The following is a 26,919-nucleotide window of genomic DNA, read 5'->3' on the forward strand; positions in this document are numbered from 1 at the left end:
CCTCGAGTTGAAAAACCAGATTTCTACATCATTATCCCCGTAATGGTAATCTTAATGCGAGCAGGGAGAAAAACCAGCCTTCAGCGGTGAGAGTCTATCGCAATGGGAAAACGGTGGTGACTTACGGAGCTGGTTGTTGGTCCTGTCGACCAGTGTAATTAATCATCCCTTACTAGGACGCGTACCTAATTTCCCAAGGATGCCAACAAGCTTCACATCCAGTACTTTCTTAAAATGTAATATTTTACACAGATTGAAAATTCATTTGCTGATTATCGCCCTGCATACACTTGACCCTAACTTTACACCAGATATATTTACATAAATGTTAAATGAACTCGTATCAAATTAAATAAATTATTTGTCATTGATATTTAATTCCCCCAAAATATGTTCAGATCGTAATTAATCATCTCCGAAGTAGAGTGTGCCTAGTTCCCTTACGATGTCCTCCAAAGAGTGTTCTGTCATTAGGCGTAAGAAACACGAGAAATTCCCATGGGTTCTCTCCACCTATGCAAAACCTGATCGCAGATTTCCTCGCCGCGATCCTCGTAAAGCTGTCGCGTAGCTTCGTCGAGCATAAAACACGTGACTTATTGGCAATTGGACGGAAGTGAGGCTCCGTCAGCCTGCCCTAGGAAACACATGCCAATTATCGATGCTGCGTTACTCGCGGTTTTCTTTCGCGGTTCGTGCCTGAAGCTCGAGAATGCTTCAAGGTGGACAAAGGGGCACGTGAATTATAGCGAAAGGATGCCTTATGGCTAGAAGTCACTGTGGAAAGAAGCTTTGGAATTGATGGAGTGGAATTCCTAATTTAACTGTTTTCGTGATGATCTTTAATATTTAACTTCTGGAAACGAACCAACGGCCACCACTGATGAATCGTGCCACCGATCGAAATTTTGGCGATATAAATGCTGGCTCCACAGCCCAGAGAAGCTCCCCTCGCTTCTGGACTAGACGAAACAAGCCCGACCACCGACGATGGCGTTTCAAAGAGCGTCAGGAATAAGGCTGGAAGGATGGAAATGGAAAGTTTCATCAGCCGGAGTAGGATTGGATGGCGCTGGCAGGGAGCCTGATAATAGAGAAATACAGGCAACGCGTGACAGTGGAAAAAAGAGAGACGAGGTCTCTCCATCCCCCTCCGTAGTTAAAAAAAACCCTTGGAAGCGGTTTCTTTGTCTCGGCCAGCAGACAACAATGTACCTCCACCGGCGGGGTACCTTTTCTGCCGTTTTTTTTTCTCTTTTTATTGCAACGAATATATTGCGGACGGTCCCTATGCGACTTGGTCCCTCCTCCTCGCGGCTGAAGGGTTGGTTCCGGAACTGATCACCCCCTTTGGGCGACGCCGGTGCTTCGAGGGAAGTTGGGGGAATTCGGAGTCCCTGGAATATCGAACTTGGACAACTTTCCGCGTTCCGAGTTGCTTGGGATTGAAATGGCATTAGGAGAGGAAGTTAATGTCGAGGAGCAGAAAGGGACTCGCTGGGGAAAATTCTTTAGACACATTCCGATCAGAGTTTCGTTCGCAGCGAGTCTGATAGGTACGGAAATAGGTTGTCTATTATCGACGATAAATTGTTGAGTGGAAAAGTATATCCTTTTGGAGAAGGGGAGGCTCGTATGAGACGCCTACGATCCAAGTCAGATCTAAGTCTAAGTTTGGAGCGCTCGCCAAACTTCAGTTGCTTGTGTCTTGGTAACCAAGCTTCAGATTTGAAACTGGCGAAGAACTTTTCAATTTCATTTTATATGAAGAATCGATTTTGTAGCAGTTTTCACGCTTTTGTCAACATTCTCTATACCTACTGACTCTATTTCTAAACTCCCCATCATCCAATCCTGCTCTGGCTGATGAAACTTCCCCTTTCCATCCATCCCAGCCTCAAGCAAGGTTTCTTTATGAAATGATTGATGCCACCAGTCGTCTACCGCCCATCATCATCATACATAATCATGGCCATCATCATAACCATACACAAACACCCCTAGAATTCATTCCTTCTACCATTCTCTGAAATTTCAAGGATCCAAATTTCAACTAGAAGATGAACACCTCCACTGGCGCCAGTAGCGCATAGATCATTGCACCTGCAAATTCCGCATCGCTCCAGAAACTCTTCGAGAGGTTATCAACGGCGGTTAGGTTCGTTTCGTCCAAATCGATAGCCAGATCGCCGAAGACCGCAACGTTTCGCGCTCGATAGCGAAATAGCTTTGCTCCAGGTATAATCGAGAATAATAGTCACCGGGGAAATGATCTTCCGGTGCACCGTGGACCTGGATATTAAGGCAGGCAAAATGGACGGTCAGACACGGCCCGCAGGATTCACTGTTTTGATTTATGGTAATAGCCTCGCGCGCGGTCGTTACCAGTCATCGTTTTGGAGTTAATGAAATCGGGAACGCGCGTACGTTCGTTTAGGTTTTACGCCCTGGAACGAACAAGTATGCAACCTTGCACGGGGATGATCGATGGCTGTTGATGGTTCGTTTGGTATCGATGATTTATTGTTGGCGCATAGTGGGAACGTTAACTTAATAATTAATCGGTTGCAGTTGTGGCTCCTTTGACGTGGATGACGTTCGGTGCTTCGTTTGCTGGGACGTTTACGAGGTTTAAATATGAATTAGGCCTACTTATGCGCTATACTCAGTTGCTGCTATCTTCAGCATTTTTACTGTAATTGTATGTTCTACTTTCTTTCTTATATTAGCAAGAATGATTTATAATAGTCTCTATAAGATTTGGTACCAATAAGAAATTTGTAATTTCTGTTACACTTTGGATTGAACATTTTCTTCCAAAATATCATGAACAGTACTAATTAAATTCAACCCTGTTAAACTTCTGTTAAGTACCAGCCCCAGGAGTTTCTGTTAATTTCCGAGTAACGGCGTGCGGTAATGTTACCCTCTATATGGACAGTCAAGCAATAAAAGTAGCAGCGAAGCTTCTCGAGCGAGTAGTTCGCCCGTCAAATATGTTTAAGTACGGCTAGAGGAGCACCGTAGGGCAAGCCCTTGAATAGTATCGTTAGCGAGAGGAGATCGTTACTCCTGTGAGCCTTACCTCTCACAGGTGGTGCAAGAACCATTCTTCTTCTAATTGTAAGCCCACCAAAGGTCCATCAGATATCTTCTCGTTTTCTATTAGTTTTCTAAATTTATCACAAAGTTTGAACTCGCTTATCGTTGACCTATAAATAATATATTCAATTTAATTAAGAAACAGCTATGCAATAATCTGTATAAAACAACAGTGCTCGAAGAACTTCAGTGAGAGATCCACTAGTAGAGGATTAAAGGTTAAGTTCATCCGATTCCAGCTTTCTTGCATTCTTGGAACAGTTTCGTCTGGGATTTCCAGGATAAGAAACAGGAAACTTTTAATTGTGAGTAATCCGGTCGATACGTCTCTCCGAAGACCACGAGTTCCTGTATTCGTAGAAAAATTCGTTGCAGTATTATTGTGTATATTAATTCTTGGATACAACGAAATTAATAATAATTTCGTTTCGTGTCCAAGTTCTGATTCGAGGTCGCAGACCTTTCTCTAGATTATTAGGGCAACGATCAGGTCGAGTGCGAGTTTGCCAAGGACTTCGACAGCTTCTAAGGTTTCAGTATCCTCGGAAGCCCCCTGGCGTCGAGGATTCTGATTTTCAACGACGAGACGAAATTCTTAAATTGTGTACTTCAAGGTATCTACTTAGAACAACGCAACAGACACAAACTTGAAACAGAAACATAAAATATAAAAGGATTAACCTGCTTTCTCAGACATGTAGACACTTGTTAATATAATTGACATAAAGATACGCTTTTCGGTTAAACGCTGATACAATGAACGCGCCCAAACGCGATAAAATCAATCTCGTGGGGCGTTCATTAAGGGCCAGGAGCGTTTCTATTATGCCAGAACGATGCGGGCGCTTTTGTAATGCATACAGTGAAAGAAGGCACGTGGAATTGCGGGCAACATTACTCACTAGCTTCGAAAGCACGTCCAGTTTCACGCTTGGCTGCCGTAAAAACAAGTGTCCCGACCACGGTCCGTGAAAAGGAAGGGAAAACAAAGGGACGGTCTCGCAAATTCTAGCCTGGTAGCGGTGAATAGCAAGATATCGACCACGGCCGTTTTTATTTTCCGCGAACCAGTGGAATAGGGTCGTGATTGAAATATGGGGGAGGGATATCGAACCGGTTGGAAGCGAGATTTTGAAATATTTAACGATTTTAAACCGAACGATTCTGGTTTCGTGTGTTCGTTTAGCGAATACGTTTTGTGGTCTCGAAAATGGGGAAAATTATTTTTGTTTGCAAGGTGAGGTAAAGTAAGGCGCAAAGGTAGAGTAAAGGACACCAAGTGGAGTTCACCAGCAGGGTCAAAGGTGAACGAAACACCAAATTCCACCTGTACAATTTTCATCACGCTCCAGCCTCCATTGCACTGTAATTTCAAGCGCCAGCGGGATGTATCGAGTTCCCTTTTACCTCAGACTACCGCGTATGTGTTGTGTGAAGCACGCAAAAAAATTACTGCTTGCGTATATGTGCTTCCCCTATCAGAACGAAGCCGCTGTCCCTGAGAGCCAAGAAAAAGAACAAGGTGAGCCCATCGACTACCAAAATCGTCGGTAGCCCCTTTGTCTCTACTGTGGGACTAATTGAGCGAAACCCAGCCCTAGGAATAGGTATAACAGGGTCCAGCTTCGATCGACTCCCTCTTGGACCAAAGTTGGCTTTTCGCTGGCCTTTTTGGAATTCCTATGCTGACGAAAAGGGGCCCTTGTACGTGCGTTTGTAGGACCCGAGAATTTTAGAAGAATTCTTGGGAGAAGGTTGAACTGTTCCAAAGAGAAATGTACTTGGGGTAGGCCCATTTAAACAAGAATCGATATTAATCATCTCGGATAAAACACACCCAGTAAACTGTCCCAAACAATTCCAGGACAATTTCATTTTCCCTTTCAACCATCCACTGTACCAGGAAGACTGTCCACAAGGTTCCTCCACGAAAAACGTAGCGTGACTACGTAACTCTGTCCCCTCTGTCCTCGACAACGTGTTTAACGTCTTTCTTTGACAGCGCTTACGGAAACCAGCTAATGTAATCGAGGTGATGCGATTAAAGCCTCCTGTTCCGAGAATTCTGTCGTTAACATCCTATCTACTGGACCGAGCTGAGACCGAGGTCTGCGAGCTGTCAACGACAATCGAGCTATCTCTGAGTGGCCACGGTCACGCGTAACAACTTTGCAAGCACGACAGCCTGAAACGTGCCAAGAACGTCTGCGCCCTCGCGTGCATTAAAATCTTGTTCGACGATATCGACGCCTCCTAATCGAGGGTCCTCGAAAAGGAGTGGTAATTCTCGGGAACAGGCAAGGACCAGCGATTCGTCTCGAGCACACACTTATCCGGGATGAAAGGAGCTGGCAACGACGACGACGCTGAAAGACATTTGAAATATGAATCTAAACAGGAAGTGTTTGATAGGGGGGTTTGGGAATTGTTAATTCTTCAAGTACGTTCTGATGGACTAAGACGACTATTGAGGAACGTAGGATATATTTTTTGATTGTTATAAAATATACAAAGTCCCTGCAACCAAATTTGCCCTAGATCAGACTCGACAACCACAGAAACACTCTAAACGACCAGATGCCATAAAGCCAAATGCATAGAAAGGTTAATAACGTAACTAAATCGTCGATTCATCGAGCAGTTACTCGCCTGGGCATCGCGTGGGCCGCGATACCAGCCTCGCTGTCCGTTTAGATAGCAACATCCCGGATGTTAGCAACGATAGCACCTCTTCCCCCGCATTTCCTCGCGCTCGATGCGCATCATCCTCCCAAAACGGCGGAATTTCACGTCCTTCGCGTGGCTGCTGGCTTTCGTTGCGCTCGATCGGAAAATGTTTGGTCGTCGGGTGTGTAACGTCAGATTGGCGAGTACTCGGACTTCCGTCGACCCCTGGGAATCCGGAAATTGGACCTGGATGTATCGATTGCTCGGTTCGGGAAAAAGATTTCCCGTACTATGGGCGCGTTATTACGGTTCGCTCGGTTTTCAGCGAGTTCGTACCTGACTGGAAGAAAATATTGGAACCACTCGCGAGCTCTGATACTCTTGGATGATGTTGATGATTTTTGGAGGTTCTAGCAAATTGTTTCTAAGACACAAACACAGTTTTGAAACTATTAAGATTGTCACAAGTGTAAATATTTTACACTTTCAAGGATTTCCAAAAATACGATCTTTCCAACGAAAATCCCCCTCTGTTAAGAGACTCTGACAGTTTGACTTAAATGTTCCGCGCGAGCAGTAAGCGTTAAAGCTCGCGGTATCAACGTTTCCAAACAGTAGAAGCGTAAATCGCGAATGGGACACGACGGCTGTCGAGTACGCGCGAACAGCGCTGCGAGTAATTAAATCGTTAAACAATTTCGCTTACCGAGCGATAGCAAACATCGGAACTGATGTTCACCGGTAATTCGTTGTTTACTCGAAACAAGGACAACGACAGGGAGGGCTGAAGGCTGCATGGCCACGGCTCGCCTACTAATACCGTCGTTATTATGTTAATGGCGGGCCAAAGCGAGCTTTAATTGTAATTACTGCTCGACGTGGCCGAAATGCGAACAACTTCCGTGGAAATCTTTTTGGGAATGGTTTCTGGGAATGCTTCTCGTGTCACGGAACGTGGTTCCTTTCGCTAACTTCTTATAATTGAATTACGAGGAAAATGACTAATAAATTGAGTAAATATTATTTAGTCCATTATTCTCCATATATTCACCATTCGTGTTCTTAGTAGTTTCTGAAGATAGTAAAGGACAATGTTTCACTTGCAAATATTATAATTACGATTTATTACTAACTTGGAAGTACTTTAATATTGCGTTAGTGCTGCTTAAGTAACGCAAGAACTTTCCATTCGGTTCAATTCATTTCTATAACCCTTACCGGTGTGATCTATAGATGGGTGTCATTATGATAAATAGAAACCTACTAACGCGTCTAATCTGTTATCAATGTTACCATCAGCACACGCGGAAACGGTCGAGAATCTTATGAAATCAGATTACGTAAGCTCGCAAACGAGAATCTCCGTTTCCTTACGTAAGTCCGCAAACAGAGTCCTATGGTCGTGTCTTCTCCACTACTCCTATCAAAACCACCTCGGATGGACGATTTCGTTCAATTTCTAACGTTCTATATAATCAAATGCAAATTTTAATCTTGGGCAATTCCAAGCAATATATTTGAGAAAACAAATACTCTAAATAATCTCGCCCTATAAAATCAATATCTTTGATTACGTTTTTCAGAAAATCTACTCAAGCTATAAAAAAACACTGCGAAAAAGCTCGCTGGTATTTAAAAGCCAGCGGCGTTGCCTCGCAAGTCTCCGCAACAGTTATAGCGATTTACGAGGAGCGTTTGGAGGGACGCGGAAGACCACCCGCGCAAACGTGAATGCCAGACGTGGATGCTCCGTCGGCACGTGGTGGGCCTCAGAAATATTTGATACCGTCCAGCGAAACGGCGACGAGATCGAGTGACGTAATCCCTGTATGACTTTCCTGACTATTTTTATTCCGTGCCAGCACGTGGCGCGGAATGGCGAAATTCCGCTAAAGAGTACCGCCACGGTGAACTCCATTTAATTTTTACATGTGGTTCGAACGATGACGAAAGAATTGTTGCAATCTCGTACGAGATCATCTGTGTTTTTAAACAAATTTTAATTGTAATAGACGTAAGATGATTTTCTGCCAAAGGAATCGAAGGATCAAGCTACAGCACTGATTCCACCGTTTATATTCGTTGTTTTAACGAGACTCGATGTCGAGTTGAATGAATTATTGATTACGCCGCGGTGGGTGTGAGTACCGTGCGTTGCATACCGGCATCGTGTGTTATGTCACGCGTTTTAATGTATGCAGATGACTAGAGCGATGGCATCATCGACTCGACAGCGGCCGAGTTTGGGTTAATATCGAACTCAGTAACGTTTCTTACAAAATGATTCACGACGACGGACATGTGCGACATAAATATTAAGGTCGAGAAGTACTTGGTCGAGTCATGAAATGTCTAGCACAATAAAAAGTCTCAATCTGATGGGCACCACTGTATTTCATAAAGGAAGCGATGTAACTTTAACTGGTTTTTCTTACGAGATAAATTTATTTTAAAATCAAATACTACATCGATATTTCTATTTTCCGTTTAGACCAGGACGGGTGCTCAAAAAGTTCCGTAACCCGGAAGTTGCTTCGCAATTTACTTCGAATTGATCGACAATGAACGCGCGACCTTGGAGATTTTAGCAACGTCCCACTGTTTGCTAATAATATAATCGAATACGTGCAAAAATTCGCACAGAGTCGCGCAGTCTTCAGGTCTCGTTTCGAGACTAGTGGATGTCGATTTGTTTGCACGCGTGCTTCACCGATGTGACGAAGCGATTGCAAATAAACCACTTGTGTCCAGCTTGAATCTCTTCGAGTGGATTTATCTGGCTCCCGGATTCCTCTTATGGGAAACGTTAAATTTGCAGGACACGTATGCGAAAATTAACCTGATCGAATCCTTTCGTCGAGCCGGCAGCGCCGTCTCGATTCAATTTCCAATTACGACCTCGAGGACAAAGCAATACGCGCGCACACTTTCGGAATTAGTTACAGGCCGGATTAGGCATGATGGGCGTTTCAATCAGTCACCAGCCATTTCAATGACAATATTAGCGAAGGTAAGTAGGCGAGACGCACGGTTTCCGCCGTGAATACAATCTCCTTTGTCGCTCGTGCAACGTGACATTGACGAGGCATCGGGAGACTATGAAAATTTGAACCACATCCCCTTTTTTCCGATACGAGTGACGAAAGCAAACAAAACGGGTGAGCGATTCCCTCTTGTCATGTGTCAAACTGTCATTCTAACTTTCTCTTTACTTCTTTTACGTTAAAATTCATTACTGTTTCAAACAGATTCTAAAGTACTTTGACGAGTATGTTGGACCCGAGGAGATGTACACCAAGTTGCAAATTCATTAGGTGCTCCTCAGGTTTAATTTCCTCTGAGGCATGCTTTACTCCCATTCAATAACAGCTGCATTCACAGCATTGTTTCCTGTTCGAACCAAAATATTCTCAGTTTCTGAAGAGAATTCACGTAGCTCTATTTCAACGCCTGGCTGAATATCGATTCTCCAGCTCTATTACTATGTTTACGAGGTCCTTGCCACGAAGCTCGCTATTTATCTTTTTAATTTACTCCTTTCCAATCTGTCTTCGCAAACCAATAATGCCTCAATCGTCGAGTGCCCTCTAAATATTTCTGTACTCACTCAATTCGAGGCTTTCTTTTCTATGTATCTACTTTATGCAGAAATTCTACTATGCACAATTTTGCTCGAAGCTTTTGACACATTAATTTTGAAAATTGTTGAAGAGTAGAATTTTCTCAAATATTTGCATAACAAAATAAGTAATCGAACGGAATTTTATAATAGTTACCACTTTACCTCACAGGAGTACCAGTATTACGTAAATAAAGCTGAATTTCTACTGCAAATAAAATAACACGAATAAAACTCGTTCAACGTAGCAATAGATGGAAAATGTTCCTCGAATCCATTCAAAGCGTCCAAACGGATGTTCCTTCCATCACTATTGAATGACGCGGCATCGATAACGATAGTACAACGTAAATTCCCCGCTAGCTGATACGGGACGCCTCAGTTTCCCTAAAGTGTGATTAATAGGATAGCTCGAGCGAGGCGGGTAAGAGCAATTCGCGGAACAGCGGGGCGAGAAGGAGGAAAGGCTGTTCTATGGGTGAGGAAGAGCCGATAAATGGAGAGACGAGCGCGCAATCAGCTGGGGCTAGCAAGGAAATCGTTCAGCTTCCGGTTTCCCGTGTCTCCGGGTCTGGTACTTTTAGAACACCCGATAAACAATCCCCAAGTCTATAATAGAGACGGCGCCCCGGATAGACGCCGCGATAGACGACAAACGGGCTTTGATCCTCTAATGGTATGCTGATGGAGTGATGTACTCTGCTAACTCCGTCCACCGAGCAATTGCACCCCTCTCCCCCCGTTCATTCAATTTTTCCCCTTGGGCACACGCATTCAATGCGACTAATGACACGTGGCGTATAACGCGAGAACATTCGACGGTATTTGTCCGTTTACGACGTCATTTGAAAGGCTAATTCCTATGCTTTACGATGCTCACCAGAGAAAGCGAGGATGAAATAATCATCTTGAAGAAGAAATTCTAATTCTTGAGCCTGTTATCATTATTTCAATAACTCTCTTGAAATAAATCCGTAAGTAGCTTTTGAATTAGTGAGATGAAAATCGAAATATTTTCGATGATCAAAACGTTTTCGACCGGTTGCGATCAACTTCCGGGGGCTTTTACCGCCCAGCTGCGTTATTTTTGGTCGACAGATAAAACTCTTCTTGAATGCATTATCCCGAGTCTGCGGCGGGTCGTTGGATGTAAAAAAGGCTGGTCCAGGTGCCGTTAAAAGTTCTCCCGGGAAAAAGAGCTCGGGAGTCGGGGAAAGGTCTTCGTCTTGATGGGTTCAACGTTTCAGGAACGAGTTACATCCTGCGAGATGGCCGCGAAAGAGTGGACTCGGGGATTCCACGAAATTTTCCCACCTCGTGCTTCAACTTTAATCGGGGCTCTATTTTTTGTTCTAGGTCTCTGAAGGGTTTTATTCGATTCCTTTTTCGCGTGGAAGTAGGAGACCCCACGGGAAAAGGTCCGAAGAAAGGAGGCGATTGAGGTGGGTTTAAACACACTTTGTCTCTCTGTGGTAACTATTCCTTGCACTGTCGCGTTATTCTTTTATGAATTATAATGATTTTTAGAGGAGGTAATTAGAGTCTAATGCCTTCGACATTGTGAAATTAAATTTCAAAGATCCGAAAGATTGTTATCAGGATGAAGTAAACTATGGAATAACCAGAAATTGTTATAAAATTGGTTCAAGAATCGAAGTGCTACAGAATGTATGTAAAATTATGCGCAAGGTTAAGGTTAGAGCCTCTGGTTCCACGAGCTGAAGTGTCTTCAATGTGACTTCAGTAATTTGCCAATCAATTTGAATCTGAATAATGGTAGGTCACATAGACACACAGTTACCTACTTGATAGGAGAATGAATATATAGCTTGCAAATGCCTACGTGACATCAAACAAGAAAGAATACGATGATATTTCTTTCTGCTTTAATAACTTAAAAATACCACAAATTTCTTCCCAATCGAATTGGATCTCGAGAAACGTTTGCAACGTTAAGTAAGGCGGGGCGGAACTTTGAGTTTCTCTAATTACAAGCACACGTCAGACGTTTTTCGCTCCGGGAGCAGGTGAACGACTCCTCCGCGCGGATAGGCGAGACTCTGAAGCATTCACGAGCGTTTACTTTCCACACGTGCCGCCGTCGTGGACATTTGAAAGTCGTCGGAGCTTTTTGATACCCGTCGAGAGCTTTCGTTTGCAGCGGCAGCGCCTTTTACAGCGCTCTTAACGAGCTCCTTTTATTCGTCGAAAAGCACCACGACGCTCGAACTCGAGGAAACAATAAGCGTCCCGGTGTTGCGCCCGCCGACGAAATTGACTTCCACGTTCTCGGATATATCGCGGGGAGGCCCCTCGAACGCTTTACGAACGCTGTAAATTTCCTCACTGGAATTGGCAGGTTCTTCCAGGAGCGTCGCGACGCGGGGCGGAAAGAGGACGCGCCCCTGGGCACAGACAGAGAGTTCAAGGGGTAGCTGTTCTCTATCGACTGAAAACTAAGCAGTTTTGGGGAATTTATTTTACGTGAATCCTATAAACGACTTCGATGAGGATTTATTTATTTGTTTGGCACGATTTTATAGTGCGGAAATGATTTTTTTCGCGATAAGAACGGTTCTCTCCATTTCTTCCACGGAATCGACGATTGTTAACGGAAGCCTCGACAGAGGGAATATTTTAAAAGTTCCCGGGGATGTGTCGCGAACGCGAGGTCGATGCACTTCCCCTGAAGCTTCGCGCGAAGAAAGGCGCGAAAGAAATCGGAACATCTGGTTCATTGGAGTTTCCCGTGAAATTTATGAAATTCGTAAGATATTACGTCGCGCGGTGTTTCACAAGAAAGAGCGGCGAATACGCTCGCTTCGACACGAACGAATAACTCGGATGAAAGAAGCATAACGTTCGGTCGTGTTAGGCGGAACGCTCGACGATTTATCGCTACACTACAATTCACTCAGCAATGAAAGAACGCTAAATGTTCTAACCGAATGCGTGATTTATCACGGGGGCGATGCGCGAACTTCGCTAAATTTCTGACAGCTTTTCAAAAATAAACTCCTCTCTTTGTAAGGTAATATAAATTCAGTTAGCCACCAAAGTGAGTCATTCAAGCTGGAAACAGCATTCCAGTGAAAACGGTATTCTAGTAAACAAAGCGAAACACGCGTGGAACACAATGAAACACGTTGTTTCCTCGTTATCCTGTTTCGCATAACACGAACGTAGAAGTCAAAAGCCCCCTGATACGTCTTGTTTCCACGAAAGCAACCGAAGCTAGGACTTCGTAAGTGGGTCTGAAGGATCCACCGGTGAGCATCACTCGGGGGATCTTCAGGAACGTTGCTATACGCGAGTGCACGTAAAGTACACTTTAAGAACGACACTCGAAGGCGTAGTAGAGACGCTGGGTGCCCGTAACAGTAATAGGGACGAATTTGTGTGCTCTGCTCTTCGGCTACCCACGTGAACCACGACGGATAAGAATTTGAAAAGTGCGGCCTACTTGGCCTTCTTTTGGATTATTAAGTGGATCGTTTCCTCTGGAATAGCCTGGACACTTTCGTGAACTCGTGGAGTGGCCCTTATCAGAGAAAGTTTTGGGACGAAAAAGGTGAAGGTCTGCTCGAGACAATGGGGTCTACTTCTAATATTTTATGGTGAAATACACTGATGTGGTGTTTCTAACAAGATATTCATATCTTGGAGAAAATAACCTGAATGGTGGAATGAATAAATTATACCCACGCTTCAGGAAAGTGTGGTTTTTTATATTAGGGAAAAGCAGCTTCATTCAAGCAATGAAAAAAAAAATTACCACGTGATATTTTAGTGGTATTAACTAACACATTCGCGACCGCTGACGTGAATTCACGTTATGAAAAAATTATGAAAATTCGATACAAATTGTCGTTGTCCAGCTTCAGAATTTTATTATTCTCGTCAGGACTCGTAAAATATCCGCCGGTCGCGAATGTGTTAATAATATCAATGTGCAAGAAATATTTCTCTGAACGTTGAATGGATTGCCAGCAGTAAAATAATTTTGACGTTCACGGGAGAACGCCCGAGTTCAAGGAAACTTTCTGGACATCGCAGCGTGGTCGTAACACAGCGTTGCGTTCCCCTTTGGAATATGCATTTTTGCATTTGCATCGCTCCTTCGCGGTTCCAAGTGCGCCGGGAAAAAGTGCCGCTCGAAATTTCCAGCGTTATCAAGCCCCGCGAACGCTGGAGAAGTAAAACGTAAGGGTCCTATCTTTCTGGAGTAACGTCAACAACACTTTAGGGGTATCCACTCTTTTTCCTCTTACGTAATCTACGCGGCTCTCTTCGCTTTCCTTACTTACGCGGCACGAGTAACTCTCTTTCCCCCCGTTGACTCGAGTGCTCTCCGCCATAGGGTTATCTTTCACTCCGCGTAAGGATTTACACGTGTTGGACGAGCATTCGACGATGCACCTGCAACCAGACTTGTCCAACGCGAAGAAATAAAGTCGCGAACGAATAAAGCCTCTTTTAGATGTTGCCGAATTTTTGTCCCTATTCAAATTGGTGCATACTTGTATGAAATTGTAAATTTGTGTAATTTCAGCAGCTTCTGACAGAGTGCTTAGATCGACGTGATTAGCCAAGAGCCAAACAAGCCATTTACATTTTTGTATACGAACGTATAGGTGTTGCCACGAAAACAAGAAGAAAACTGGAGATAATCCTGCACCGGGATCACGCGATACACTTACCCCGTCTCCCGTTTTGCACAGTAAAGAGCCGCGGGGTTCTTTTCTAAGGTAAGGATTCCAAAGGACGTTCCCGGAAGAACCGACGCTTCGTGAGAAACAGGAAAGGAAGGGGCCCACGGAAGCTTTTTAAGCTTCGAAAAAGTATGAGAGCGTCGACCGCGTGAGAAACGAGACTCGGGAAGTCTTGGTATTAACATACACGAACCGAATTCCACTCGAATATAACGTCCAAAGAGCCTGAAATATCGCTAAATTCTTTCACCGAAGACGGTTGCTAAAAATGTACAAGATGAAATTCAGTCGAAATGAAGTCGCAACGAAAATTAAATTGAGGGTAGGTGTTTGTGAGTTGTGAAACTGAATTAAAAATTCAGGTAGGCAAGCTGTTACTGAATTAATATCTATAATCTCATACAAAAGTAATACCATCCCAAACATAGTAACGTAGAAAATACTACAATGGGTGAAGAATGACCCAGACTGTACCAAACACCAATATACGATGCCATCTACAGACCCACCTTTTTAGAAGTTCCCAAAGCAACATCGACCAAAGTTCCCCATCAAGTTCCACGTACTCGTCACATACTTCATTCACTGCCAGTGGTACCAACCACTTTGGAACAGCGCCGAAGCGCAGTCCTTCACGCCTCGACCGACGATTTTCCGGCCGCGCTGTCACGAGCGTGCGATCGCGTCGCTCAGCGTCAATTCGAACGCGTAAAATTTTCATTCGCATCGGCGCATTTCCACCCTTCGCCTCTCTGTCTTTTTTTTTCTGTTCCGCCAGTCTGTTCCTGCTTCGAGCGTACCGCGAAACGGACGCAACTCGTTTACGGGCGTCATACGAGTCGCTAGTTCCCATTGCAATTGAAGGGCGGTCAAAGCCACTGCTAATTCCATCGCGGCGGAAATTCAATTCGAGATCGTTCTTGACCACCGCTCCCGAGGAATTACGTAAAACTCAATGAATGCAATTCCGCGGGACGCGTCCGCGCGCAATACCGCTGCGAATTTATGCAAGCACCGGTCGGAGGATTGACCCCGCGTCCAAGAGAGAGGCGTTATCGTTCCGGCGAAATCGCGGGATCCTAACGAGGATCCCTCTCGAGGTAGGGACGCCTAATCTGCGAGGAGTTTTTAGGAAAATTATTCCTCCAAACCACGCGGTGGGAACGTGTGAAGTTTTGAAGTACCCTCTTGGTGTTCGAATATTTTTCGTTGGAGTAAAAAGGTATCCTTGAAAAATTATGTATATGTTATTTTTACTAGGAGAAAGTGGATATGCTATCCAGAAGTAACTAAAAAATTGAGAAGGGCACTTTAAGATTGAGATATTGGAGTCAAGGATTATAGGATGAATAATTAATTTTCAAATTTATTTTGGTTGGAAATATGATTTGAATAACTAGGTCAAATTAAATTTCTATTAAAATAATTCAGCCAGGATGAAAGTCAGAGATGAAAAATCTAAGTGGAATCTAATTCTAAGTGGAATCGAATTCCACTCTGTTCTAATTTTTCTCTGCGTCTTATAATATCTATAGATTAAATAAATTAAATATTATTTCTTTCTTATTCACAGATATTTGAATTGTATTTCCTCGTATAAGCAGGTAGCCAATTATGAGAGGTATTAATTTCAATCCTCGTTTTCCTGCGTTGATGCAGCGGCAGATTTCCCAAAGAACTATGTCTGACCGTGAGACCATGCCAAGTTGCCCCTAAAAGCGGATTTATAGAAGCCCACCCAGAGGACTCAGCCGATGAAATGTTTGACAATAATCGTCACGCAGCATCTCCCAGCGATACTATCTGCCGCTCCATTCTTGCCTGCTCACTCGTCTCGAGTCCTGGCCAGCGAACGTTCCTGATTAAAACCGACGATACCGTTGCTGTTAATTCTCAACCGGGAGGACATGGACTGCGGTGCACGGTGTAGAATGAACGGCAATGTCGCTGCGTGACATCTTTATACGTTCACGGAATTCTAACGCGTCGAGGACGAAAGTTCAATGAGGAATTCGAATTCAGAGAAGGTAACTTGAATCTTAAAAAACGGCGTACATTTATCCTCGATAAATAACAAAAATGATTCTTCCATCACATAAAACTTATTTCTGTAACCTAAAGAATTAATTCTTTCGACTCTCTAACGAAAACTGTCACCCATTCGTGGCAATGAATGGAACGAAACAGTTGTAAAGTTTCAGCCTCGTTTAGTTGGCCCAACAAAAGCACGAAGCTACCACAATCGCAATCACGTTTGTGCCAGCGGAGCACTCAAAGTCACCAGAGCTTCCGGTTGTTCGCGATTCTCAATCGAGCCGAACAGGCGGGAATCAACGTTAATTACATTCACGTGTCAGTGGGCGACCTCGCGTTTGTCGGGGCAATATCGTACGTTTCGGATTGCGGCAACATAGTAACTCGCAGGACACGTTTCTGCGGCGACTCGTTCACGAGAGTCCCTTGTGCCTTCTTCGTGGAAAGGAGGAAAGAGAGGAGAGTGGGAGAGGAGTGCCTGGGATGGAGAAACAACGATGGCATCTCGAGTGTTCCGGAGGATTATCTCCTCGGCGTGGATACTCTCGCGTCCCTCCTCTTGATCTTCGGCTGATTGCGGAGGCTCGGAAAAATTAGTCGGATTGTTTCAAACGGTGGCTCTCATCCTCTTAGGAGGATTTGTTCCACTTTTTGCTTCTCGAACTGGCGAGCTTATAACGAGATACGCGGGCTCGGTAGGAAAACCTGATTGCCATTCTCTTGCGGGATTTTGGAATGAAGTATCGAGCGAAATTCTTATCTAGGAGGAGGTTTGAAATAGTGGTTGAAAGGTGAACAAGTGGATGTTGCTCGTTGAGCAAGAATTTGAATTGGGAAAGATATACTTTTTTGGGGAAGAGCTTGCAGATCTTGAAATGCTCAGTATAATCATTTACAAAAAAATACAAAATATTCCTGCCTTTAAATTGTCACCTCGAAAAAATTCGCCACAAGAGCATCCATCGTTGTAACGCGCGATTAGAATTTCATGGCGCAATCCCGCTCGTCCGGGCAACTCATTTCCACCCGTTCCGATTATGATTCATTATCTCCTCGACCCTCGACCGGCAGGGTCGCGGGAAATTAACCGGATTGTTTCGAACGGCGCGGTATATCCTCTTAAAGGATTTCTCGTCTCGTTTACTCTCTCTCTCAGCGATCCGCGCCAAGATGAACGCAGACACGCGTGTTGAGATCACGTTGCTCATACTCAGCGAGGGTCAACCGAAGTATTTCCTGATTGCAAGCCCTTTGAATTCGAGGGACCTTCGAGCAACGGTCGGGGCTGTCGCGAATCTTGCATTTCCGGCGCGGGATTGCTCGGCGAGCGGCAATATGTGATTTTATGGACCGAATGCACTTTGGAGAGCAAGTTTAATTATCTTTATTGCACTTTGCTGAAATGTATTTCACTTTAATGCGTGAAGATAAATGCCAAGAGCTGGTAATTGAGTTTCTTGAATGTATTCTGGTCTTGAGTAGGCCACCATTATGTTTGGAGTATTTTATAGGTATTTATAGGGTGATTCAATGGAATGGTTCTCTACATTTTTTTCGTTTAATAAGAATATGTTTGAATTTCGAATTTGAGAATTTAATTCCTTCCTTGTAAAGTCAAAGAAGATTAAAATATGCTCCCTCCAACCTCTCCCTTAAGCTCTGCACTTTCTTAATTATTTTCCCAGAGGACACACTCAACGCTATTAATAAATTGTCTTATTTCACAATTTAAAAATTAATTAGCGAGCTATTCCCTTGGAATATTAAATCTGGCTTGCGAAAGTCTCTGGCATAATAGTTCACAAGTTTCCTGTATAGTGTTCGGAACTCCTAGGAAACGCTACATATTCCTTTCCCTTATGACGTTCGCCACCCTCATGACGTCAGAGTTTAACACACACCGCATCAAAGAACAACCAGACAAAGACCCTTCGACAACATTCGAAAACCTGCAGCAACCCATATTCCAGCTACCGACTCTACGGGCGATGCCGCGAGCCGCCCTTAAAGATACCTCGTCAAAGGAATTCACGATTTTATTTTTTGCCCCGGCGTCGACGATCCCAGCAACCCTTTGTGCCGCGTTTATCGCGGACGAGAGCCCCGATCGAGCTGCAGAGTCGAATGAAATTTATGAGGAACACCCTTTCACGCTGCGGCGGCAATTTCCTGTAATTGCGGCGCTGTACGCACTCGTGGGAGCCTTACGCCGGACAACAAACAGTAAACATCGGTCCCACTTTGTACGATGGCTCGAAAGCTGCGATAAACGCCTCCCAGCGAACGCTGCCGTTGAAAGGAAAAATATAGGGAAAAGCGACGCGAGGATTACAAGGGAACTGGGAAAGCGAAAAGGCAGCGCTGCAAAAAAAAAAAAAAAGAGTGGAGCGAGGGGAATTTCTAGAAACGAATAAAACGATTTAATTGCAATTCTAGGTCGTTTCTGAAGAGGATTGTTTGCGAGATATAATAGTGTAATTGTTACGTTTTGGGGGAAATCATGGGGATTTCACAGATTGGATGAAATAATTTTTAGGAAGGAATGGAAGGGTTCGATTTGAATTTTGCTTTGCTAGGTTCTAAACTAGATCAACTGAAAGATAAAATCTTGTAACTGGTGTGTTTTGAGGACAGTGACTGAGGTCAGACGTTTTAGTCAACAATTTTTTCTTTTCCTACACAAGGTCGAAGAAAATCCCTGCGCCATTAATTTCCACAATATTCAACTTCATTTCCCGAATATTCCATCCAGCCACACTCCAATCGCGATACTAACGAGGAAACTCTCCGCCGGGCAACGAAAGCTCCAGAAAACGGTGCGCCAAAGACACAAAGGGCTCCGGAACTCGTGGATCCAGAACCGGCCAGAAATCCAGGCGAAATAAAAAAAAAAAAAACGGGAAAGGAGAACACAATAGAGTGAAGAAGTAGGGAGGTATGTTTAAAAAGCGGGCAGAGTCGGAGGAGGAAGAAGCGCACTGGACCACGAAGCCGGAGAAGAGAAGTCGTGGACCGGTCGCGGCGCGGGATGAGGCAGAAATGGTGGTGGGGAACGAAGAAGCGGCGTCAGAGGAGACAGAAAAATCAAGCAACAAAGAGTAACGCCGGCAGTGCTGAATATTGCATTCGAGCCCCGTCGTTTTCGTCGTGGCTCGTAGCAGCCGCGTATGAATGCAGGAGTCCGCCCGTGAACTCGGTAGCTCTTGCAGTCTTATTTGTACAGGTACAATATGCAAGCACCTGCGGATACCAGCGTGCATTTTCATGGAGGAACACGCGACGATCGGCTTACGACGTTGCCAGTGGTGCTGAAATCATCGTCAGTTGCTCGAACAGAACGTTTTATTGAAAGACTGAGTACTTGGGGGAGGTAGATGTCTAGAATGAAGAGCACTTAAATACCTCTGTGGCATTTAAAGGTCAATTTAAGTGGAGATGTTGACTTTAATTCCTATCACTACTGCGATCCAAGTTCTGATGAATTGTCAAACTCCCTAAAATTCTTACCAAGACTTTTATTCTAAAAACCACCTTATTAAAAATCAAATTACCATCCTGACTCTCTATCAAGGTACAACGATCTCCCCTGACATTCCGACCGGCGACGATTCATCGCGAAGTCGCATTACCTCCAACGAAGGGGAAACAAAGGGTAAAAGAGCCCCGGGAGCACGAACTGTCGGAAATTCGATCAAACGCGGCTTCGAGCGTCACCGTAACCCCTATCGACAGAACCTTTTCAGACGCAATTAGTCGAATCGGACGTCCCTTCGCGGCACCCATCATCGATTTTCTGCTCTCTTTGATTTTCATCGCGAAAAGAAGGATGGATCCACGGGCTCTAATCTTCGGCAAAAAAAAAAAGCATATGCTAGACCAGAGAGGGAAACGATATTTCAACCCCTCTGCGACAAGCCAACCGGATTAAACTGAAGAAATAAGACTCTGGGAATGGAGGAAAGAGGGCCAAAGAAGCCACCAGCGAAAGGATCCGAAGCTCGTTGTGCTTCGAGAATCTCTCGAGCGGTAATTAATTGCACCGTTGGTATCGAGATAATGGTTACTAATTAACCCAACCGAAGACGCCGTGGCCGATCGATTCGAGTCCTTGCTTGCTTTGGATCCTAAGCCAGAGGGTGGAGGGGGACGGAGCTGGCCTCGCGAGATAGAAGGACTTTTGCTGAAACCCTGGTGACTTCGCAGTTACAGCTGTGCTGACCGGAAGCAATTCCCACCGAGGCTTTACCGGCGTATCGACGATTATATCCAGAAGAAATGAATAATTCCTTTCTCTCTTTTTGCGGCCATATCTCTCCCTGGACTTTTAATTAAAGGGAGGCGATCGCCTCTACTTGCTGCGTGGTCATCCGCGCAACCGAATCCCGAGATGAAAACACGAGTCAGACACGTCGTACGAATGTGCACAAGAGACTTAATTCCTAACTATGGCACGCGTGGTTGGTCCCGCAAAATATCTCAAAGTGGCTTTCAAAGTATTATCATATTCCTTCGTTAATTTTCAATTCCTCCTCGTCGAATTTCTCAGCGCTAATTCTTCCAAACGAAGTAAACCTATAATCTCGAAATTGTGTTCTCGTTACCTTTTAACTCCGAATTATCACTCTCTATGAATAAATTTCCTAGACTCCCCATTTCAGCTGCTAACCGAATCACGCATCGTAACTCGACCCGTAACGATATTGCTCGAAATACGCCCGTCGACGATTCGACGATAATTATCATTATCGTGCCCATTGTTTGTCTGTGTAACAGCGTTATTTATCGCGAAATGCAATATTCATATGTCTGGTTCTCAAATTTCCAATTTTGGATTCTGCTCCAAATGGTAACCATATTAAGGTACAAAAATAATTGTGCACGTTAATTTTACTTATGATAAAAGTGACTAGTGACTACTGACTATTAACGAAATAGTGAAATAAATTCCAATAATATGTAGTGGAAAGTCTCGAGGTGACCCAAGACCAGAAGTCGAAACGCTATGTTCTGTAATAAATAAACGTCGAATCCCGTCAGTGGCGGTCGTTACAATTTACCACTAAAATTCCCAAATGGCTAATTGTTATCGTTTCCCAGCAGCCCACAGTGATGGCCACGGGAATCCCACGCGAAGGAACGCACAATAACGGCGCGCTCACGCGTTCGTCGGGAGTCATTTCAAGGCAGGTTCTCATCGAGGCGTTGAAATTCCGTCCGAGGTAGGGGGAGTTCACGACTCGTCCTTTAGAGCCGACGATAACGGCAGGAGACGCGTTTGTTCCTGGCCACCCTTTTAGAAGGCCTTTAAGCGTCGAATCGCGGTGTAGACAGGCGGGGACTTACCTGAAACAGATAAAAAGGTATACAGGTTAGAGAGGCGCTGGCGGTTTTAATTGGGACGACGTCATTTATCGCGGGGTGGAGAGGAGAGACCACCGTGGAATTTCACGATGCTTTTGTTGGCCGAGCTGAAAGGCCCGAAGCTTTTCGAGCCGCGCCGCGGATAAATGACGGATGTCCTGAGCGCACAATGCGCCAACTTCGCGAATCGAGACGCCACCGCGACACCGGAAACGGATTCGCCCTGTCCTGGTTGGCTCGTTTCAGCGAAATAAGACGCCGTTTCTTGGCTCACCGTCGAGCGAAAACTCGGGCTACTCCCTCGAGCGCGGAAATCGTTTGAAGAGGGAGATTGACGATGAGGTTCGCGGTTTCGTTGACGTTACGTCACGGAGATATTCTCTGGGGTTGGTGCGCGTCGCGCAACAGATCAAAGGTAAACAAAAAGCTGGCTGAGTTGACGCGAAACTCTTCCAGAAGGTGTCGGGTTGAACGTGAGTCGAATTTTCTCGAGTTTGATGGGCTAAACTTTTGATTAAAATTTCGAAACTATATAAAAAAATTTTCTGTAAGTCAGACAAATATCAATCACCGCTCTTCTGAATCAATAAAACATTTAACTATCGAAACGATCAGCTGGATCGGCAAAAATCGATCTCACGGGAATCGCGGCGCGGAGGAAACGCGATCGTGCAGCTTTCGGGGTGGATTTTAATTAATCGAGGCGAAAAAAGGGGCGTTTTTCGGATACGTTGCACACGATCGACGAAATTCCCAGATCGCACGGAAGAGGGAGATAAATCTCGGTTACACGGACGCCCGCTGAAAAATCGAGCTCCTGTCGTCGAACCGTTGGACAGTGTTGCACACGTGCCTCACGTTTTCGTGAACCGGGCCGACGCGATCGCCAGGTGAGACTGGCTTTATCGATCCCAATGATCTACGGGAGCACCTCGATCATCGTGGCATTAGAATTCGAGAAGTCGAAGTAACCTCGAGAAGTGGTATCAAGCTACTAGAAAGTCACTGCGAACATACTAAATAATTTATAAGCGCATGGTGAATATTTTCGATGGTATTTTTTGAATGGGTGTGTTTTCATTACCCAGGAGAAGAGAAGAGAATTTAACCCACAAACGCTTAAACTATGCAACTATATATCTTCTAATTCAGCAAATTAAAGTTTTATGCTCGACATAATTCAATACTTTTTGCATGTACTGAGCACGATCGTCGGAGAAAGAGCGAAGCCAAGTGATCGTGAACGTCCCTCGACGTCGCTCCTGAACCCACGATAAAGTCGTACGCGGAGGTAAACGTCGCCAGCGACGCGCTAAAAGCGGCCTCGTAAGTGCTCCACGGAAATTCATCGCTCCCCCATAAGAGGAGCCCCGTAACTCGATGGTCGTGCCGCCCGTGAATGATGCAACGGCGATGATAAAATTCATTTCGTTCACCCTAGACGATACCGCGAATCGATGGGGCACGGGTCACGAGTTCTGTTTACTCGTTTCCAGTGTTCCCTGCCGGAGACACCTGGGCCACCGTGTCCCGACGAGCGGAACCGGTTGCAAGTGACAAACGCGAAAGCTGCATCGCGATCTCCCTGGCGATTCTGTCGTGTGCCATTATTTCAGAATTGGGACCGAATTGTTAGCACCAAGGTGGTGCTGAAGCAAATCTTTGAGAAGGTTTGTGCCTTCGATTCTGGCTGCAAAAAACAACTACAATCGACTAAGTTACTGTCAGTATATAGGAAGCACGAAATTACGATAATAAAAATATTCAATCTTTCCTTGAGGAAGAATAACATGGTGGATGAATAAAAACAGTGGTTGGCCAGATTGCCCAAGTTTGTTTAATAATACCAGCTCTCCCTTTGACTGTACCTCCTAACATTCGTTGAAATAAGTCAAAGACTACAATTCTTAAGGTTCCCTACAGTATATGATCATCCGACCACGTACTGGTCGTCTGGTAATCATCTCCACTATCAAAATATTCATTCCAATCTCAGCCTCCTAATTCATGGCTCTCCCACCCTATCCTCCTGATTCGTCTTGCAGAATCCCGCGTCAACGATGATCCATGGCGTGCAAAAGGGCATGCTAGCCAGCCACGGTAATTCCGTGTTGCGTAACACACGATCGGGGGCACGGTCGTGTGCAAGAGCGCGCCGCGCCGTCTGCATCGACGAGACTGCAAGGCGGCACCGCCGATGCACTTGTTGCAACAATGCACCCTGGCTTATCCGCCGGGCGGATAAGTGCACCAGTGATTCACGAGCGGTCGCGTGTGCGAAACCAGCCTGACTTAGGCCTGGTGTGCGTGTTGTCGCGCACGTGGGTCGCCAGTTTCGCAGACTAATGTTAGTAGAGATATTTTGTGGTTTCCTATTTGTGCTTTGAATATTTTGTAATTCAAAGGCCTCACTTGGACACTTATATATAAATCAATTAATTTTCCTTTCTTACAGGAGTTATAATAATGCATGATAGAGAAAGAAGATCGATTAAGGAACACAGGTTTCACATGGCACAGACTGAAAAATATTGCAAAGGATCGTGAGAACGTTTCCTCCAGCAGCAGGCCGCAAAGTGGCACGCGAATGTTTCTTGGATTAGGGTTAAACGACGAGCAAGGTGACACGCGAGACCATTTTGTGGGAGCCGTGGACGTAGCGACTCGGGAGGATTTGTTGATGAGGGTGGATCGATTGGCCTAATGATCGTGTGAGCTATTGGCGTGGCGCCAGGAAATTCTTTCGAGTATCCAGAGTCTTTATCCTCTAACGAGAGTAAGCAGGTGTCTAAATTTTATTTTATCTTCCTAAAAATAAATTATTTACTCAAACTTTCACGCTACTGTAAGATTAAAAAATGTCCAAGTAAACACAAAGATTTCCTTTTTTAAGGCGAAGAGGGAAAACATCTCGCCAGGGGATATTTATAACCCAGATTGGTTATGGAGGCGAAAAACGCGAGTATCCTATCGATCGATATATATGTTCTCTTCCGAGGAGTTTCCGACGACAACGGCACAGCCATAATCCTACATCCAGGCGAGGTTTTGCCGCGACAGGAGCTCCCTGAATGGAATGTCTGTGCTTCTCCCCAGCAGAGGAGGCAAGAACCCGTCGGCTAGAGTGCTGAAAATACTTTGGGAAAACTGGCCAACCTGGGAGGGGGGAATGGTTGCAAAAATGCACGCGACGAGGAAAAAAGCCAGATGGAGCGAGGAAACTGCGTACATGTAGATAAGGGATGCGCGACGGTAAACGACCGGATAAAAAAGATAGACGGTGCAGTAGATGGACAGTTTGCGCGCTATGGTTGAAAGTGAAAAAGAAACTACTGTTTTTCACGTTTGATCGAAAAGTCCTTTACCACTTTGCTGCGTGAAGCTTCGTTGCTAAGACAAGAGCTATTAAAGTTTACCAAGGAGAATCCCAAAGCGCGCAATCTATGACACAGTCAGCTGATCGCGTGCATGCGCTCCCACGCGTGGGAGAACTTCAACTACTTGTGTCTTCATAACAAGGGATCAGATTGCAGAATGTCAATCCTACTGCTTATTCTTACTATTAATATACGTCAAGTGGATTTTTCTTTGGATTGGTTCCACCGCTGGCCCAAAAACCCAGTCAGCTGGAGGGGATCGAAAGAAGCTACAAAAGAAATATGCCACGAAGGAGGACGCATGGGCCGCCATAGACGCGCGGCAAGGGTGACAAGGAAAAGTTGATGGAACAAGGAAGAGCACTATCGTCAAGGCTACGGCTGAGATCACAATGGAGAGGCAGATCGGTACGGTCGTATAGGTGCGCGTGTCTCTGACAAGGAGCAAGAAGGGTGACGCAAGTACGCCGTGCTGGGGGTCGCGAGGAGTTCACTGCTCCTATAAACACCTCGCTGCACATAATCGCTCCACTACGCCCTGCAACGATCTTCCGCGAGTCAGGCTTCGTTGGCGCTCTCGGCAACGCGTACATTGTCGCGATTGTTTGCGTGCATTTGGAATCGTGCACGGAATTTCACGTGTTGACGGAGGGTGACGAGGGGGCGGCGAGCGTGCGCTAGAAGGGTGAACTGGAACGGAGGCTGATTTCGCGAGGTAACTGTTTGCGAATCGTTCTCAACATTTTGCTGCGGAAAATAAACGTACAAGGTATTGCCACGATGTTCGATGCCATTGCTGAGGAGAGCCTGGCAGAACAAGGGGTTGAGGATATTAGTCCATCGAGTGAAAAGTAAATTCCTGTGGGGTGTTGGAGGTGGTAATAATAATTCGCTGACAATGGAATTTTTGATAGGTAATAGCACGAATTAATGGCTTTACTTTTAATTAATACAGGTACTTGAATCCAGTATATCAGGGAGAGATAAAATTCCTCGTACTTCGAGGAAAAAATAAATGTATTCACTTCCACTTCTTTGTTTTATGACACAATGTACTCCGGCTGGCGCATGCAGCCCGTAAAACCGCATTCACGCATCAGTTTTCTGCACCCACCTTCGAATTTACGACTCGTCATTTCGTTCCTGCATGGCGCCGCGACGAGGTAAAAAATTCTTTTCTTCGTAGATTTTATTCCCACGCCTATTTATAAATGCCCGCCATTTTTATTCTCTTCTTTAAGGGGGAACGCCACGTATCAGGTAGAAAAATATACTGAACTTTGAAGAATTTTTTACAAATATGCCGAGAGGTGGTTTGAAAGTACGCATGTTGAACAATGTTTTTGCCTATTTTCATTAAAAAATGTTGATTTATGTAGATAATATAAGGGCACCTACAGAAGAGTACTGGAATTTCTTAGTCGCATGGCGAGGTGAATTTCTCTGGTGTTAATTGTCGGAATTGAATGAGATTTGAATTTTTAGAAACTAGATGAATGTCGCTATTATTACACAGGTATTTGGTACCGGTAGAAAAAATTCTCAAATATCGACACATTTTTCGACTTTAAATGCGTTGTTCCCCCTTAAAACGTCGCGAGTTCCTTTTATCGTGCTGGCTCGTGGATCTCCAATGCACGTTCAGCGTCCCGCAGACGATTTCTTACGTTTCTTCCGCTGCGTATAGCATGGAGGGAAGGGGTTACGTACGTACGTCCGGAGAATTCCATTCGACGCTATTCTTCGCACTGCGGGATTCTCCCGTGCATCCCGAGCTCCACGCGCGTGCAGCAAAATGCCAGATTACGGAGGTAAAATCCGAGGCGGGCAAATTTCTCGCGAGAGAAAAAGGGTAAATTGTCATGATTCCGCGAAGGTCCTCGTTTTAGATACTCTGGAGCGCCTTTATATTCTTTTTGCTCCTCTACAATGGAATATTCCTCGACGATAAATAATTTAGAAAGTTAATAGCACAACAGGAATATTTTTGTTCTTGAAACATCACTAAAATGTGAACAAATTACAAAATTTTGGTAAAAGGAAACAA

General features: G+C 44.8%; 1 protein-coding gene across 1 annotated transcript in view; it reads right to left on the bottom strand.

Moving 5' to 3' along the window:
- LOC128893433 (papilin) overlaps positions 1 to 26,919 on the bottom strand; it is a 107,595-nt gene that overhangs the window by 50,400 nt on the left and 30,276 nt on the right. The window lies entirely within an intron of this gene.

This window comes from Hylaeus anthracinus, unplaced genomic scaffold (genome assembly GCF_026225885.1).
Source record: "Hylaeus anthracinus isolate JK02 unplaced genomic scaffold, UHH_iyHylAnth1.0_haploid 3, whole genome shotgun sequence".
NCBI classification, from domain to species: domain Eukaryota; kingdom Metazoa; phylum Arthropoda; class Insecta; order Hymenoptera; family Colletidae; genus Hylaeus; species Hylaeus anthracinus.